The 16,708-nt window shown below is 39.5% G+C and overlaps 1 pseudogene; it reads right to left on the bottom strand.

The window, feature by feature from the left end:
* Window positions 1–14,646: 14,646 nt before the first annotated feature.
* LOC149173694 (uncharacterized) lies at window positions 14,647–16,343 on the bottom strand (annotated as a pseudogene).
* Window positions 16,344–16,708: the final 365 nt, after the last annotated feature.

Consider the following 16,708-nt stretch of genomic DNA (forward strand, 5'->3'; position numbering starts at 1 on the left):
CAACTAAAGCTCTTCCCGAAGCCTGCGCACTGCTCCTACAGGAACAGTTTCTACAGGGACGCCGTCCTACAGGAAGCAGTTTCTACAGGAACGCGGCTCTACAGGAAGGTGAAGTCTTCACGTAAAAAAAGGTGGCAGAAAAGAGGTAACCCTGCAACTCCTTCCGCAATTGTTTTCCAAAGGTGGCAAAGTCATTTTTTCACCAGCTGGTCATAAAAAAATTGGATTGCCGTGCCTATACTATCGCTCCTACAGGATAGCTGTATAATCAACTGTGGTCTGAAAATTCATTGCATGTTCTGTCTTTAAGACCGAATTTCCTGTGTATCCACCACCTCTGGTATAAACCACTGTGTTCATCATGCCTGGCGGGTTTATCAGGCGAGAGCCCACTAATTCAAATGCATTAAGGAGAAACCCGGCAGTGGTTGAGCTCTTCACTAGAGCGCAATGGATGCCTTTCTGTGATAAACTACAGGGCTACGATGATGAAGTAGCCGAGGAATTTTTGCAGGCTCTGCAGCCTAAATCACAGACATTGGCCACGGTAACCTTCAGAGGTCTCAGCCTCGAACTCACCCCAGAGCATATCAGTCGGATTACAGAGCTGCCCATGGGTCTGTCGTGGGACAAAGAAGAGCGGAAGATGAGCCAGCAAGCAAAGAAGGAGTTCTTCCCACCGGAAGAGTCATTCACCGAAGACAAAAATGGAGTCAAAAGGGCAAGCCTGTTGCCGCCATGGAACGAAGTCAGTTTACAAATTATGAAATATATCACCTGTGAGGGTCGATATAGCATTGTATATGCGTATCACTTTAGGCTGCTTAACGAACTAAGACACCAGATTGACCTCCATGCAGCACAGAGGTTGAGCATTCCTTACTTTCTACTACAGTCCTTAATGGAGTGTTCCACCAAGCTCAAGGACGGAATTCCGGACCAGATAGCCCACCATGGGCTAGTCAAGCTCCTCGTGGAGGATGCTCTCCGCTCATATAAAGTCCCCCTCGCTTGGGAATCATTTAGGAACTTATCCAGAACGGGGAACATAAAAATGTTGCTTGAAGAAGCGGAATCCTCTAACGGAGAAGAAGAAGAGCCAGCAGCCGGGAGTAAGAAAGGAAAAAGCCAAAAAGTTCCGGCTCCAGCACAGAAAAAGGAACGAAAGAAGAAGGAAGAGGGAAAAGATGACAAAGTCAAAGAGGACACCCCCATCCTATCAGCAAGGGAACAGAGGTTGAAAAGCAGGGCAGTCAAAGCTGAGGTGGCCCCTGCCAGCCCAAGCACCTTGTCAGCTTCTGCAGTCAAAGCCAAACGCAAAAGCCACGAAACAAGGCAAGAGAAGGTGGTGAGAGTTGCATCTGCAGGAACGCAATCACAGGCTTCTACAGGAAGCCCGAAAACGCAAACTCAGGCCTCTACAGGAAACCCGAAAACAAAGACAAAGGTTTCTACAGGAAGCCCGAAGATCAGTAAGGAGTAGGCTTCTACAGGAAGCCCAAGAGCAACGACTAAGGCTTCTACAGGAAGCCCGAAAATTGTTGGAAAACAGGCTTCTACAGGAGGCCCAAAGACGGAGACAAAGGCTTCTACAGGAAGCCCGACAGTACAACCACAGGCTTCTACAGGAAGCCCGAAGACAGAGACAGGGGCTCCTACAAGAATCACAAGGCTGGAAAGAGGGGTTTCTACAAGAGGCCCGAAGGTCATTGCGAAACATCCTCCTGTAGAGAGCCCGAAGGCAAAGAAAGAATCTTCTACAGGAGGCCCGGAAGCGGGCAAAGCAGGGTCTTCCACAGGAAGCCTGAAATCAAAAAAGGAGGGACCCTCTACAAGGAGCTCCGAGGGAGCAAAACACAAGAAAGAGAAGGCTGACATCCTCGATAAGGAGGCAGCAGCGGCACTGGTTGCCCTCAGCACACCTCCAAAACCGAAAGAGAAAAGGGAGAGGGAGACCCCTCTGCCACCTGAAGCCAAGAGAAGCAAGAGGATGTCCCCGAGCAAGCCACAGCCTTCACCCAGCGGCCATACCACTTCAGGGGACGTACCTACTTCACCCAATGCAAGAACCCCCTCTAAACCATCAGCTACCCCCGAAAAGGGGAGCCCAAAAATAACTTCCTGGACACGAAAGATAGGCCAGTCGCCTTCTGAAGCCCGACTCAAAGAAATAGAAAAAGGGAAGGAAGCATCACCCTCATCACCATCAGGGGCAGAAAAGGCAGGGCCATCAAAAGCAGAAAAGAAACAGCCTGTTCCGGTCCCGAGTCCTCGGCCAAGGACGAGGAGCAGGGGCAAGGTTGCTCAAGGATGAGCAAATGGTTCAGCTGGGGGTTGATGATGAGCCCCAATTTTGGTACAATTTGGGCTCATTTTGGCCTATTTTGCTTGCTCAAACCATTCATTTTTATTGTTTATGCATACACTTCTTAGTTTATTCATGTTGTTTGTAGGAGAAAGGATAGGCACTTTATCTACGTAGCTAATGCATTGTGATTCCAGGTTTTGGCATTAAAAGGGAGCAAAAGACAACGAAAAGGTGGCAAGGAGACAACGAGTTGGCATTGCTGACGTAAGGAGAGGTTGTCCACGGTCTTGGGGGACATTCCTTGGGATCCTCACCAAGAACTCCGAGCCCCACTCCATCCTCCCTCCGAGCTTAATACACGGCCAGCTGTTCTACAGGAACAACAGTTCAAAACTGCTCTACAGGAAACAACATTTATGATCATCCTACAGGATCAGCAGTTAAACTATAGATTGAACAGCCGAGCTCCTAGAATCATGGATACTTGTTGGAGCATCGTTTTGTATAAGTATAGAGGCCTTAGCCTTGGTTAGGTTGTTGAAACTCTCGTGTTACTATTGTAATTTTGGAGCACAGCTCAAGTTTCGTTCTCTTTTGTAAGCCAATTTGGCATGATATCAGATTATGAATAAAGAAGACAGTTTGTGATCTAGTTCTGAGTTTCTTAAGGAGACTATAGCTCTCAGGTTAGGGCCCAACCTGAGAGCCATAGATCCCCTCTGCTGTAGTGTTGTTCCCATTTCATTTCCAGCACTTTGAGCTTTTCATTTGTACATGCAATTTGAATTACAGGTTGTTGAGTTGGTCTTTTTCATGAGTAGATAGGATTTGCTTATGGTGAGTTTGTTTACAGTCGTTTAGTGTAGAAGAGGATAGATAGAGTCCATTGGAGCTCCAACAAAAAGGCTGTTAGGACTCACTGCCATCTTTCTTGAAGATTGGGGTGCAGCCCATAGCTAGCCACCAAAAACACGCATTTCTTCACTTGATGATTGCTGCAATACAGTCACTGTTACATTAGATGCTTCCTTGTCATCCACTCATGCACTGCACTCCTTTACCACAGCTTCATGCACATTCTCCTTCGCGTTTTTGATTGTTGATCATTGAATTATGAGCACAGGTAGTTAGGTTGATGCACTTTCAGTTTGATAACAGTCATAAGCATTTGTTACATTTACACTTCTCCCTCTCGGCCCATTACCTTCTCCTCCACCTTGATCACACATGCACACACATCTTCTCGACCTTCACTCCGCTCTGCTATCTCTCCAAAGACTTTCACTCCTCGCATAGCTCCATTCTCTAGCCCTCGTTGTTGACCTAGTCCTCCATCTTCCAACCTACTCCCTTCATTCACTCCCTATCCCATTCCTTCACTTCTACATCCATCACCAGCCTCATCCCCACCTTGCACATCTCCCCCTACCATTCCATTACTCCTCCATCACTCCAACCACTCACGGTAGGTCATCCTGTAGCCATTTGTAGACATCCTGTAGAAAACAGAGTATCCTGTAGGATCCTCCATAGCCATCCTGTAGGAGGCCACTCTCTCGGTTGCTGAGCATCTGAATGCGAGGAACCTCTGTGGATGGATGCTAAGGATCCTTAGGGACCTCCCCTAGCCTTCCCAACCTGTCCCACGCTTTCCTTCCTTCTCCATCCCATCTGCACAACCAAACCCTAATTAGCACACAATCACAATCATTCCACACATTTAAAGGGAAAATACAAAAACATGTCTTTCATGATGCAAACAGCTTAGATCCATGCATTTCCACTTATTAGAGGTAACAGCAGCATTGGTAGAAGTTTCCTTCACATTCCTTGCAGTATAGAGGTTAGACTAGTTAAATTAGGGTTTCCTAGGTTTACATGCTTTGATTTGCTTTCAGATCATTTTCGCCAAGTAGAGTAGTTTTCTCTGAGTTAGCTTTCGTCCATCATTGATAAAGCTTCTTCTGTGAGCTTATAGAAGTTGGCTTGAGCCCTAGCGGACTTGTGCCAGCTGACCAAGTGACAGCTGCGACAAGAGCTAGTACTTGTGCATACAGCACCGTCGCTTCCAAGTTTGTACGAACTACCGGGTTGATAAAATGAGAGACAGGAAGCCCCAGGAGTTGTAGCATTATTGCTACAATACTGGAGCTCACCAACAGTCAACCTAGACATTGTCAAGATTTCAATTTTTTTGAAAGAAAAGGTGTAATATGAAGCAGTTGAGAGATGGAAGCATGTAATAGGATGTATTAGGTGAATGTATTAGCATTAAGTATCATCTATCTAGTGTTTTAAAATAGTTTTGGTTTAATAAATGCAGCCCCTATTTTTCTGCATTTTAGTTTTAGGTTCATTGAACCTGTCCTTTGATATTTTGAAGAGGAATTCAGTCACTTTAGTGATGATTTCAAATTCCTATTATATGTAAGAATGAAAAAAAAATGGGGTTAGTTATTAGATATTTTTTTTACTCAAGATATTTTGGAAATACTCACCTATACATACTTCAAACTTTGAAGCATTATGGGTTGGAACTTGTTTGAGAAGAAGGACTCATTGATGTAAAGAAGCTCACAGTGCCATATTCGGTCAAATTCCAGTAATACAGTTGCAGAAATTACAGGATTCTTGTGACACTTATGTTGATGAAGTGCGTCTATCTTCATTATTTTGTTATCTTTGTTATTCATATGTTTTCTCATAAATCATAATTATTCTAAGAAGTAAACGAACATAATTTGTTGCAAAATACACTCTACTTCCGGCTTAGTAATAATATTAATGTTTTCTACTTGATGATTAGTATCAGAATTCTTAACTGCTCTGGTATAATATGATTCCCTCATATTTTCTTCCAAATCACATATCAACCTTAAGAATCCAGCAAAGGTGCCTACCCTACCCTGTAAGGTTGCCTGTAAAACCTGTCTTCGATTGAACCCAACCTGTGACTCCATTGCCCAATGGCTTATTTTACCAGTTTCAACCCAACCCAATTCTAAAAATCCAAACCTGAACTTAATAGCTAGCCTAATATTATTCAGAAGAACATAGCTAAATCAGATAGAGAGATCCCTCTCTAGAGTTGGAAGGGCTAGATTCCCAACTCCCAAAGTGGTTTTGTGGTTACCTCTGCAATTATTTCACAGCCTTATTAAATTACAGAGTGATAACAGGTCAAGTACTTGAGAAAAAGATAAAAAACAACCAAAAACATTTACTTCATTGTTCTTTTATCGCTTAGTCTCAGATTTATAGTTGACAGTCATGATTAGCTCTAGTTTAGTATGCACACATCAATATTCTCCTAGGCTTCATGCACTTTAATTCATGTCATTTTCTTTTCATTTAGAGTACATTTTCATTGCTTTCCTGGTTGTTGCTTTTTAGAATAGATTTACTTTCAAATTCTCATAGATTAGATCTGCTTTTGATTCATAGATTAGACTTGCTTTCAAGAACAATAGATAAGAATTGTCTTTGAATTTAATAGATTATATTTATTTCAAAAAGAACAATAGATTAGATTTCCTTTCAAGGTTCAATAGACTAGATTTATTTTCAAAGCTCAATAGAATAAGTTTCATTTCTTGTTCAATAGAATAACATTTCAAAGCTTTCATAGTATAGAACTAGAATAGATTTATTCTCCAAGTTCCGAATTCGATAATATATTTAATATAGTCTTTGAGAAAGAACATGTGTGTGTGCTCATTTACATCTTTTCATCAGTAGGTTTCATTTGAATTTTTCCATCCTTTCCACAAGTAAATTTCCATTTTAAATTGAAATATGATAGCCTAGCATATATAGTGTAAGTATACTTCGCAAGAACATGAACTCTAGATTAATAATTTAATGTAAGTAGTTTAACCAATAATTAAATTACCTAACAAGGTCTGCAATTGATTTGCATACTTAACCTTTTTCTTTTCTCATTCAGATTTTTGTACGCTTTGTTATGAAGTAAACTTGCATATGTACACAACTGTGGTAAAGACAAGTAGCGTATATCTAGTTAACTAAATTTTAAGTTAATTAACATATGTTTATCTTGAACCGATGTATCAGTATTTCATTCGACATTAATTAAATAGTAAACATGTGCAATAAGAACAAAATAAGCCATCACACATAAGCAACACATCAACACACATGAACACAAGGATTTTAGGTGGAAACCCAATGTGAGAGAAAATCATTGTTGTTGTCATTTATGTCTTCTTCTTTTATTATCGAGAGAAATTTCTTATAATCTTGTACTGGCACAAACTCATACTAGTACACAAGCACCCACCTGCAGAAGGCTACAACCTTCTCTCGTTCTCCAGCTTCTACTAGAAGGGAGCTACAACCCCCTTATCCTCAGTTCTTTTGTGGATCACTTTTCAAAATATTTCAAACTGGATCCATTCCAAATATCAGATAGAAATATTGAAATCAACACTGTATCAAGTCATTGAACCAACTGGATCACCAAATCAAATATTGAAATAACTTATTCAAACAACCAGACCAACTTATATCATTATATACCCATTCATCAAAATACTAGACTACATACTATTCATCACAGAAACTAGATCCTGTCACTGCAAACCCTGATTAAACACATGTCAGAATATATACGCTATTGTTTAGAAGCATACCCGCATATATACGCGCTTTCCCTTAGGATGACCTACGTACAAATCTCAAAACACAGAAATATGAATCTGAATTACTGCACTACTGAAATAATCACTGAAACACATACTGACCCCATCACAGATCTTTGAACCACATACAGATCATCACATAGCAGCATCATTACTATTCATCAATTCAACCCAACTAGCATTGTTAAACACATATTATCATGAAAGACTTCATCGACAAACAACAACAAACATAATAAAACAAATCAATCATTATCATCAACTCATACTGTAAAACCCTAGCAGATGTACATGACCCTTATAAATCATTTCTGCATATGTACGCGCCTTTCATACTTGACACTTGCGTATAGATTTGTTCATACTGCAGGATATATACGCGATTACCCATAATCAGATCCACATATGTACGTGACCTTTCTGAAACAAAATTGCATACAAATATGTAATTATTGAGTCAAACCTTCGCTGCACAACATAACACCTGTCAAACCCAAATATCGGCATACACCATAATAGATACACATCATAACATCATCATCATAGATCTATCAAACCATAAGCAGATTATTCAATATGTAGTCATTTTAGATCTAATAGATCTGATCCATCATCATACTCCTTGGTGCACACCTATTTCAGATCAAACCAATCATCAATAACCCAATACTTGCACACATAGCACTTTGATCTCCATCTCCTTATATAGCTTAGGCCTTAGCCAATACCTTAGGCCAATTCCATAGTTATGTTGATGGTATTCTTTGACGGGATAAAATATTCGTTGTCGTTCTCATTACTATGGGTCAATACCATGGTAAAAACCCCTGTATTGAGAATACTATGGTGCGAAAACTAGGCACGACTTTGCTTCACCATACCCACGTATGTACGTGACCTTTGTTCATAAGACCCGTGTATACTTCTTAAAACATCACCTTTATCCTTCCTTTATCTCTGAATTGATATTCCTTTGTCCAATCTCTTTGTCACATCTATAATGACCTATATACTCATTATGCTACCATCATGTTGACATCTTTATCAAGTAGGTTGTCATCAAGGACAACACATTAGTCATAATGCCAAAAATCTCCCCCTTTGGACTTGATGGAAACCACTTTAGTGTTTGGTCACCACCACCTGTAGATACTTATAACCACATATGTAGATATACCAAGCTTCTTTCCCAAGTCACCAATCTTCTCTCCCCCTTTCACATCAAGGGAAAAGGGTTGACCAATGTTGAATGAAGACTTATTTTGTAGAGATGAGCACCATAGATTTGATGCTGCTGAATATGAGCACTAACCATGCTCCCCCTGAGCATATGTTGAAACTTCTAGAAGATATACAAATAAGTACATGATGTTATGACTCAACCAAATCTGACCTTTCCTATCACCAAGGACTCATGCTTACATCAATTACCCAACACAATGGGGTTACATATTTGACTCAACATTACATCAAATGCCCAAAATAATGGGATTACATACATAATGGACTTGACTCCAATAGTCCAATCATGACTGAATATAACAATTTTACATCATGGGTCTTTATATGACCTTTACATCAAGAGACAAATATGACATTTATAACCAAAACCAAAGACCTCAATAGTGAGGTAGCAAGACCATGATAGTCATCAATAACCATCATTCACCATATAAGGATGAGCATTTGTCAGCAACAATATGAACATCATTATGCAACAAGGAATGCTCAAGAAATCAAATGCCAATAATGTGCACTATTATAAATATAGAAAATTCTCCCCTTGAACCTGTGTCATTTGTTCACTGTCAGGATTGATCATATTCACCAGTAAAGTCATCAAAGAAATTTCATCAATCAGTAAAGCCATCAAAGAAGAAATTTCATTTAGCAACCATCATAAGCAAATATCACTTCTAAGTTTCATTTGAGCAACAACAAACTGTAACTGGTCAATACGACAAGAAGAGGGCCAAAGAACCACTGACTGAAATATACCAAAACCTCTCCTTGAGTCTGTCCCATAGTTTCTTCTTCATAGAGAAACATATGCTACTGTCAAGAACCAAACTTGCGTATATACGTGACTGTCCTTCATGGGATCTGCGTATAGAAAGTAAACTATAGTAATTTCAAACTTAGCTCCTCCTGAACATGAAAGATATGTCATAATAATTAACAAAGTGATGATGCAAAGACCACTCCTAGTTTCTATATGAGATATTCAAAGGAATCATGTGGAAGTGGTTTAGTAAATATGTCTGCAACTTGTTCCTTTGAGGAAAATATTCTAGTATGGCCTTTTTTTCAAGCACCAGTTCTCTCAGAAAGTGATATTTGATTGGAATGTTCTTGGTTTTTGAGTGTATGACAAGATTATTATAAATACTTATGGCACTAGTATTATCACAAAAAATAGGTATAAGTTGAGGATAAGTGATTTGAATATCTTGTAATGTTTGCATCATCCATAGAAGTTGAGTACAACAAGATGCAACAACAACATATTCTACCTTAGCAGTAGATAAAGCAATGGAGCTTTGTTTTTTGTTGAACCATGATACCAAGCGAGGTCCCAAATAGAATGCTCCTCCACTAGTACTCTTTCGATCATCAATGTTACCAACCTAATTTGCATCTGTGTAAGCATGAAGAGAAAAATTTGCATCTTTGGGATACCATAGACCATAATCTTGAGTTCCTTGTAAGTACTTGAATATTCTCTTGACTGCATGGAGATGAGTTTCTTTAGGATTTGCTTGAAACCGTCCAACAATCCCAACTGCATGCATGATGTCTGGTCTTGTGCCTGTAAGGTAGAGCAAGCTCTTGATCATAGATCTGTATTTTGGTTGATTTACTGAGGGAGAATCATCATGTGAACTGAGGTTACATCCTGTTACCATTGGTGTGCATATAGGCTTGCAGTATTCCATTCCATATTTCTTCAAAATCTGCTTGAGGTACTTAGTCTGTGAGAGAAAGATACCATTATTTGCTTGCTGAACTTGAAGACTAAGAAAGTATGTTATTGCATCGGGTAAGGACATTTCGAATTCTTGTTGCATAACTAAAGCAAACGTTTGACTCATAGAGTCTTCATTGCTTCCAAATATGATGTCATCTACATAAACAACAACTATCAAAAGTTTACCATCATCCATATTTATATATAGATTGCTATCTGTAGACCCCTTAGTGAAACCTTGTTGTTGAAGATATTTGTCAAGGCGATAATACCATGCACAAGGAGCTTGTTTTAGCCCATATAATGCCTTCCTGAGTTTGCAAACAATATTTTTATCATTCCCTAGAATGAACCCTTCAGGGTTTTCAATATAAACTTCTTCTTCTAGGTCCGCATTCAAAAATGCAAATTTAATATCCCTTTGATATACTTTAAAGTTATGAAAGCTTGAAAATGCAAGGAACATTCCTATGGCTTCAAGTCTGGCTACAGGTGCAAATGTTTCTTCAAAGTCTACTCCTTCTTGTTGTGCATAGCCTTTGCATACATGTCTTGATTTGCTTCTAATTACCTCTCAATTTCAATTTAGTTTGTTTTTGAATACCCATTTTGTCCCAATAACATTTTTAACATGAGGTCTTGGTACTAATTCCCATGTATGGTTCTTTTCTATTTGGTCCAGTTCTTCATCCATAGCCTTGTTAGACGAAATATATGTTGTAATAATAGCATTGTAGTACAGTTGCCCAACTATTTGCTTGTCAATCCGGGGTACGTAAGCTGATGAAACACGTTCACTATATATGCAGGACTTAAGTAGAACTAATCTAGTCTGATCTACATTGCTGAAATCAACTTAATCTATGAATTGAAATTTGCATGAAGGAAAAGCATTACAACATGTGAAGAGTTAACAAAAAATGACATATGTGAGCTCACATCCATAAATCAATATTACAATAATCAAATGACAAACATGAAAGCATAACAATGAAAGAATCTAAGACTAATCAATCTTCTTACAATTTCCAACTGTCCTCCCCTCCCTATGGAGAGGGAGCACTCTCCTTTATACATGAGAGTATTTGAAGATAAGATAAGAATGCATTAATTACATACCCACTATTCTCTCAACTACTCTTAACCACTTTCCCAGTATTACAAAATATAGTTCCTTCAAATCCTCCACACATCTTTTACATATCTTAAATAGGATATGCCAACCAAATATTCCATGGTCTTCTCCTTAAAAATAGGCTTGAATAGCTATCTCCCTGAAATGGTGGAGGAGATATTCGAGAAGTCTCTTTGAATTACTCATTCTCATATTCCTACATATTACAAAGCTCACCCATATTTGAGATATATACGAAAACATGTATATTTTCTAATATTAATCATAAATTCACTCTTAATACTAAAATGAATAGATTGGAAAATAATAATATGAAACCCAAATGAATTTATGAAAATGATATGATGAAGGGTTTAATAGGACGATGGAATGTAAGGAATAGTGAAGGGAAAGGTGGATGAAAAAGTGACATTTCTGAGTCCTAACATCCCCCCCAACTGAAGTTGTTGCATGTCCTCATGTAACCATGCATGGATCGTATGAGGAATTTTTGGCATCTGAACTTTGGATTTGATTGATGATGTCTTTTTAATAATGAATGTTTCCAAGATATGTGAAAGATGTGATTAACATATTGTGAGAAACAACTGGCATTTTCCTATGGTTGTTTCTTGTGTAACAACCATGAATATAAGAATGTTGGTTCTTGTGTTAACAACATTCATTTCATTATTTTTCTTGCTGGAATAATAATGTAACCACAAACTTCATTGGAAATCATAAGCTATCAATGTGCATGAGAAAACATCACTGAGTGTAAGAAAGTCGTTTCTCTGTCTTTTATGAATCATGCCAATATGTATATCAATGCATATGAAGCAAAGTGCAACAGGGGATTGTTGGAAAAGAAATTTTGGTGAATGGTAAATGGGATGAAAATGGAATGATGATAGTGGGAAAATGGAATGATGGTAGTAAATATGTGGTGACTATGAATATAGTTCCCCCTCCCCCCCCCCCCCCCCCCAACTGAAGTTGTTGCATGTCCTCATGCAACATAGTATAGGTCACGGAAGGGAAAAGGAAATGGAGTATGGCGAGGAAATTTTCCAAAATATTCAGGTCAACATATAAGGAATTGCATGATTAAAGCTTAGAAAATAACATACCTCCACTCACCCAAAAAGTAGATGAACTATGCAATAGGAATGGAGTTGTTGCAACTGTTGGATCAAGAAAACGTGACTGGTGCGGGAGCTACAACTGCACTGCTGTAACTGCAACTGCTGGAACTGTTGTAACTACTGTAACTGCAATTGCTAGACTGCTGTAATAACAACTGCTGTAACTACTGTAATAGCAACTGTTGGGACTGCTGTAATAGCAACTGTTGTAACTGTTGTAATAGCAACTGCTGTAATTGCTGTAATAGCAACTGTTGGGACTGCTGTAATAGCAACTGCTGGAACTGCTGTAATTGCAACTGCTGGGACAGTTGTAATAGCAACTGCTATAACTGTTGTAACTGCAACTGCTAGGACTGCTGTAATAGCAACTGCTAGGACTACTATAATAGCAACTGTTGTTACTGCTGTAACTACAACTGCTAGAACTGTTGTATCCAAGAATGTGAAGTGGAGGGATCTGAACTGCTGCTAATGAATCAGGGAAAAGAGGGAGTATGAAAGTGGACTGGAGTACTCTCATATATAAAGTCATACTGTTGTAACTGCAACTGCTGGAACTGCTGAGGGAGTCAGGAAAAAGTGCATAGTCTTCACCCGCTACAAACCCGATGGTACAATTCTGATCATGCGAATGAATGTGTCAATGTCGAGCATGAATATAAATCATTGGATTACCGACCATTGATGGATGTCGTTAACCAATGTGAGGCAACTCACCATTGATGTCAATGAGTGCCAAGGTACCTGAGTACATCTTGCGAAGTGCAAATGGATGTGCTGAGGTCGAGCCACTTGCAAGATCTGAAGATCAAGGGACATTGATGTATTCCCATGATCGTCAGCGAGAGAACTTGCCATTAAGGCATGCAAGCCTCTAGGTACTCAAAATGGACTCTAGTCTATATCCCAGATAAGGTGCTGAGGTCGATGGGGCAAGACTGGTTGAAAGGTGGGCCTTAAGGAATCCCACATCAGTCAACGCGAGTTATTATAAAAAGAGTTGGTAGGACTATAAGAAAGATCTCAGTAGCAACATAGTTTATGGAAAGGAAATCGAGGCAATGGAATCATGGAAAGGGAGTTTGTTTTATTCAAAAGGAAAATTGGAAAGGCAAAGATGAACTGAAAAAGATAAAGGAAATGATGTATGCTGCTCAGAAAAATAGGCGTATGTGAAGTCATGATGGATTAGGTAATGGAAGATGGGCTTCAACACGGGGATGATCAATATGCTTGGAAGGAGAAATGTGGGTAACAAATCATGACGCAGAAGTTTTTTTTTCTAGTAGTGGAAAATGTCATGACATGCGTGAGAATCAACTCCTTCAAGTTGTCAACAAGTCATGTTTTCATTTGTTTTTTCACTGAAAAACTTTATGATTCGGAAGAATCTCTTCGGCATAAGAATTGATCGTCTGTGCACCTGAAAAAGCTTAGTACAGATCCTGCATGAAAACTTGTGAGAAAATCGAAAAAAAAAAAACATAACATGTCTAGAGAATAAGTACGAATATGGCAAGAAAATAAAATGTTTTTGTACCTGTTTCCATTGTGCACTTGTGTTTCATCGTCATGCAGCTTGAGGAGATTTGAGAGAAACAAATCATCATAAAGTGTAAAAACATGTTGGAGATTGTGTTGAGGAAATGTCCATTTACAATGCTTTGAACATTATTTATTATCTACCTACGAGCTCTCCATATTACAAGGGAAATTCCAAATTCAAATATACTAGGACAGAAATAAGGTTGTACTCATGCCCTAGCAGGAAATCACTAAGATTGAGTTACTCCTAGCAATAGAAAGAAACAATGAGTTTGGTCTGCGGGCTATTCTCCATGCTCTTACATAAAACATATTGCATCATTGCTAAGAGTTTCAAAGAGTGGAGTGGCACAACACGGCCGTCATGAGTTTCAAATTAGGGAAGTGAAACAGCGTAAGACTTGGGCCATGTTTAAAGTAATGATTATAATGATTTATAAGTGAACCATTACGGCCTTTTTCAGATTATAAGTGTTTCTTGCTGCCGACTTAATAAGATCAATGTCTTCTCGAATCTCTTTCTGATTCTAAGCAGAGACTCCATCTAAGGTCAAATAAAAGAAGTGATAGAGGCAGCCCATTAAACCATCAACCACGCTATTCGTGGTGAGTGTAGTCCTCTGCCCGTGAGTGGGGGCATAGGATTCTAATTACTGTTCCTCGATCCATGTAGAACTAGTGTCGATGGTGCCATGAAGAAACATAAACGAATATCAATCTTGATCATCAACTATTTTACCATTTCTTATGCACCCATCAATCTGAAGATATTCTCTGTTGGAAAGACTCAGAAAATCCCAAGTGGACAGTTGATTCCTTAATGCCTTGAAGGTTTTAATGGCAAGGAGATGCTTCCTTTCCAAAAACTGATTGATAACTTTGAAGCACAATATGATCTCGTTTCAAATGATGGTTCTGTGTTCACTTTCTGAGCCAATACTGAAACTAGTTGGGGTAATGTGTTCACTCTTCTTGCTCTTACTAGTTCCCTGCACTTGGTCAATTTCAATCTCCCCAACACATCCAGCAGCTGCTTCTAATGGATGGTCAGGACTCCAGTTTTTCCCTTCTTCAAGCCCAGGGCTTCCATTTTCTACTGCACCTCCCTCTGCATCCATAGCTGCCACCACACCATTTTCAGCTTCAATTTCTTTAAAAGCAGAAGTGGCACCATCTTTATGTTTGTTGTTTTCTTCCACATCCAGAGGCCGTGAAACACCACCAATTCTGATCTTCCCAGGATTGAAGGGGCTATCATTTTCCAATTGAGGACTCAACCACTACCTTAGCATCATTATCCTTCTCTTTAGTAGAGCCAAGCAATCTCTTCAAGGATTCATTGGCTCCAGTAGAAGCAGGCTCAATACTATCATACAAAGGGTCATACTGGTCTCCAGGAGCAGAAACATCTCTGATTGACTGATGAGGCAACATCGTGCCTGCCATGGAAGACCCCCCCGGATGAGAATATGGGTAAGATTTCCATTCTCCAGCAATAGAAGATGGATTTGAACTAAGAGATTTAATAAATGGCTGCATTTCGGGCCTAGAAATATTCAGTGGAGAAAGAGGTAGCATGGTAACCGGCCTTGACATATGGCTACCCTGCCCATTGCCAGAGAATTGCTGTAAATTGTATGGCTCCAAAGAGATCTCTGAACGAACAGAGGCATGATGTGAAAAATCAGTTGTTCTAGCGTTGAAAGTGCTTGCATTGAAATCTGGTTCTCGGGTCAATGAATTAGAAATAAATCCAGTCTTAGATTATGGGTTGTGATTCAAACCAAATGAATTATTTAGACTTGAAGGTGGATATCCACCGAAGTATCCTAGATGAGAATGATCAATAGTGTTCGTCAAATTTAGACGTGATAAAGGTGGATTTCCTTGCAAATTATTCCTCTCCAGCAGAGAAATATTCCCTGAAATTGCTGAATGTGTAGAAGAAGGGTGTCTGACTAGATCATGCTGCTGTAGACTAGACAAATCTCTTGGAATAGAAGGGAAGTGTAAATCTTCTCTAGAGTAAGGCTTTGAAAGCAAGTTTTCTCTAGATTGCAAATCATCTTCTCTAAAACGAAGATCTTCTCTAGGTAAATGTTGACTGCGTAGGCCATCTTTAAGAAATGAACTTGACATAAAACCATCCACCTGCATTTGTGAATGACTTCTTGATAGTGACTGTGCATGTGAATCCTCCCTTAAATGTGTATGCAATTCTTCCCTGGGAAGTAATGGAGCTCGTGAATCATCTCTAAACAGATCACAGAAATCACGCCTAAGTATCGGCTCAGTATGTAAACCTTCCCGAAGTGTAGTATGTAGGCGTAAATCATCCCGAACCAATGGTGGAGAACGAAAATCTTGTCTAGGCAGGAGGTGACTCTGAAAATTATCCCTGTGCACATCTTCCCTGATAAGGGACTGTGACTGGAAGCCTCCCACAGAGAAGGGTCGAGGTTGCAAGCTTTCAAAAGGTGATGGCCGAGCAGGGAAGCTTTCAATTGGCGATGGCCTCACAGAGAAGCTTTCCATTGGTGATGGCCTTGCAGAGAAGCCTTCCAGTGGTGGTGGCCGAGTTGAGAATGATTCCATTGGCAGTGGCCGAGTTGAAAATGTTTCCATTGGTCATGGCTAAGTTGAGAATCCCCAATATTTTCACCTCATCCCCGAGATTTTCTCCGTGATTGGTCATCTAAATATTCCTGAAATACAGATTCGCGATGGCGACAACTCCTAATCGTTATGCTCATATCAATATGTTTTCAATAAGGTTAAAGGAGTGAGATCCGAGCACAGGACAACTAGTTATCAATCAATCCACTCAATCAATATAGTTATTCCACGTCTAAGGCTAGGCCTCCATTGCGGTCCTCTGTTCCAGACCTCTAATGTTCTCAGAAAGCTCCATATGTGGATGAACAACATCCAGGGAGGTTCGAAATAAAGGTTGAAGCATAATTC

Source organism: Pinus tabuliformis, chromosome 4_2 (assembly GCF_031772625.1).
Source record: "Pinus tabuliformis cultivar Carrire ecotype Pingquan chromosome 4_2, CPIR1, whole genome shotgun sequence".
NCBI classification, from domain to species: Eukaryota; Viridiplantae; Streptophyta; class Pinopsida; order Pinales; family Pinaceae; genus Pinus; species Pinus tabuliformis.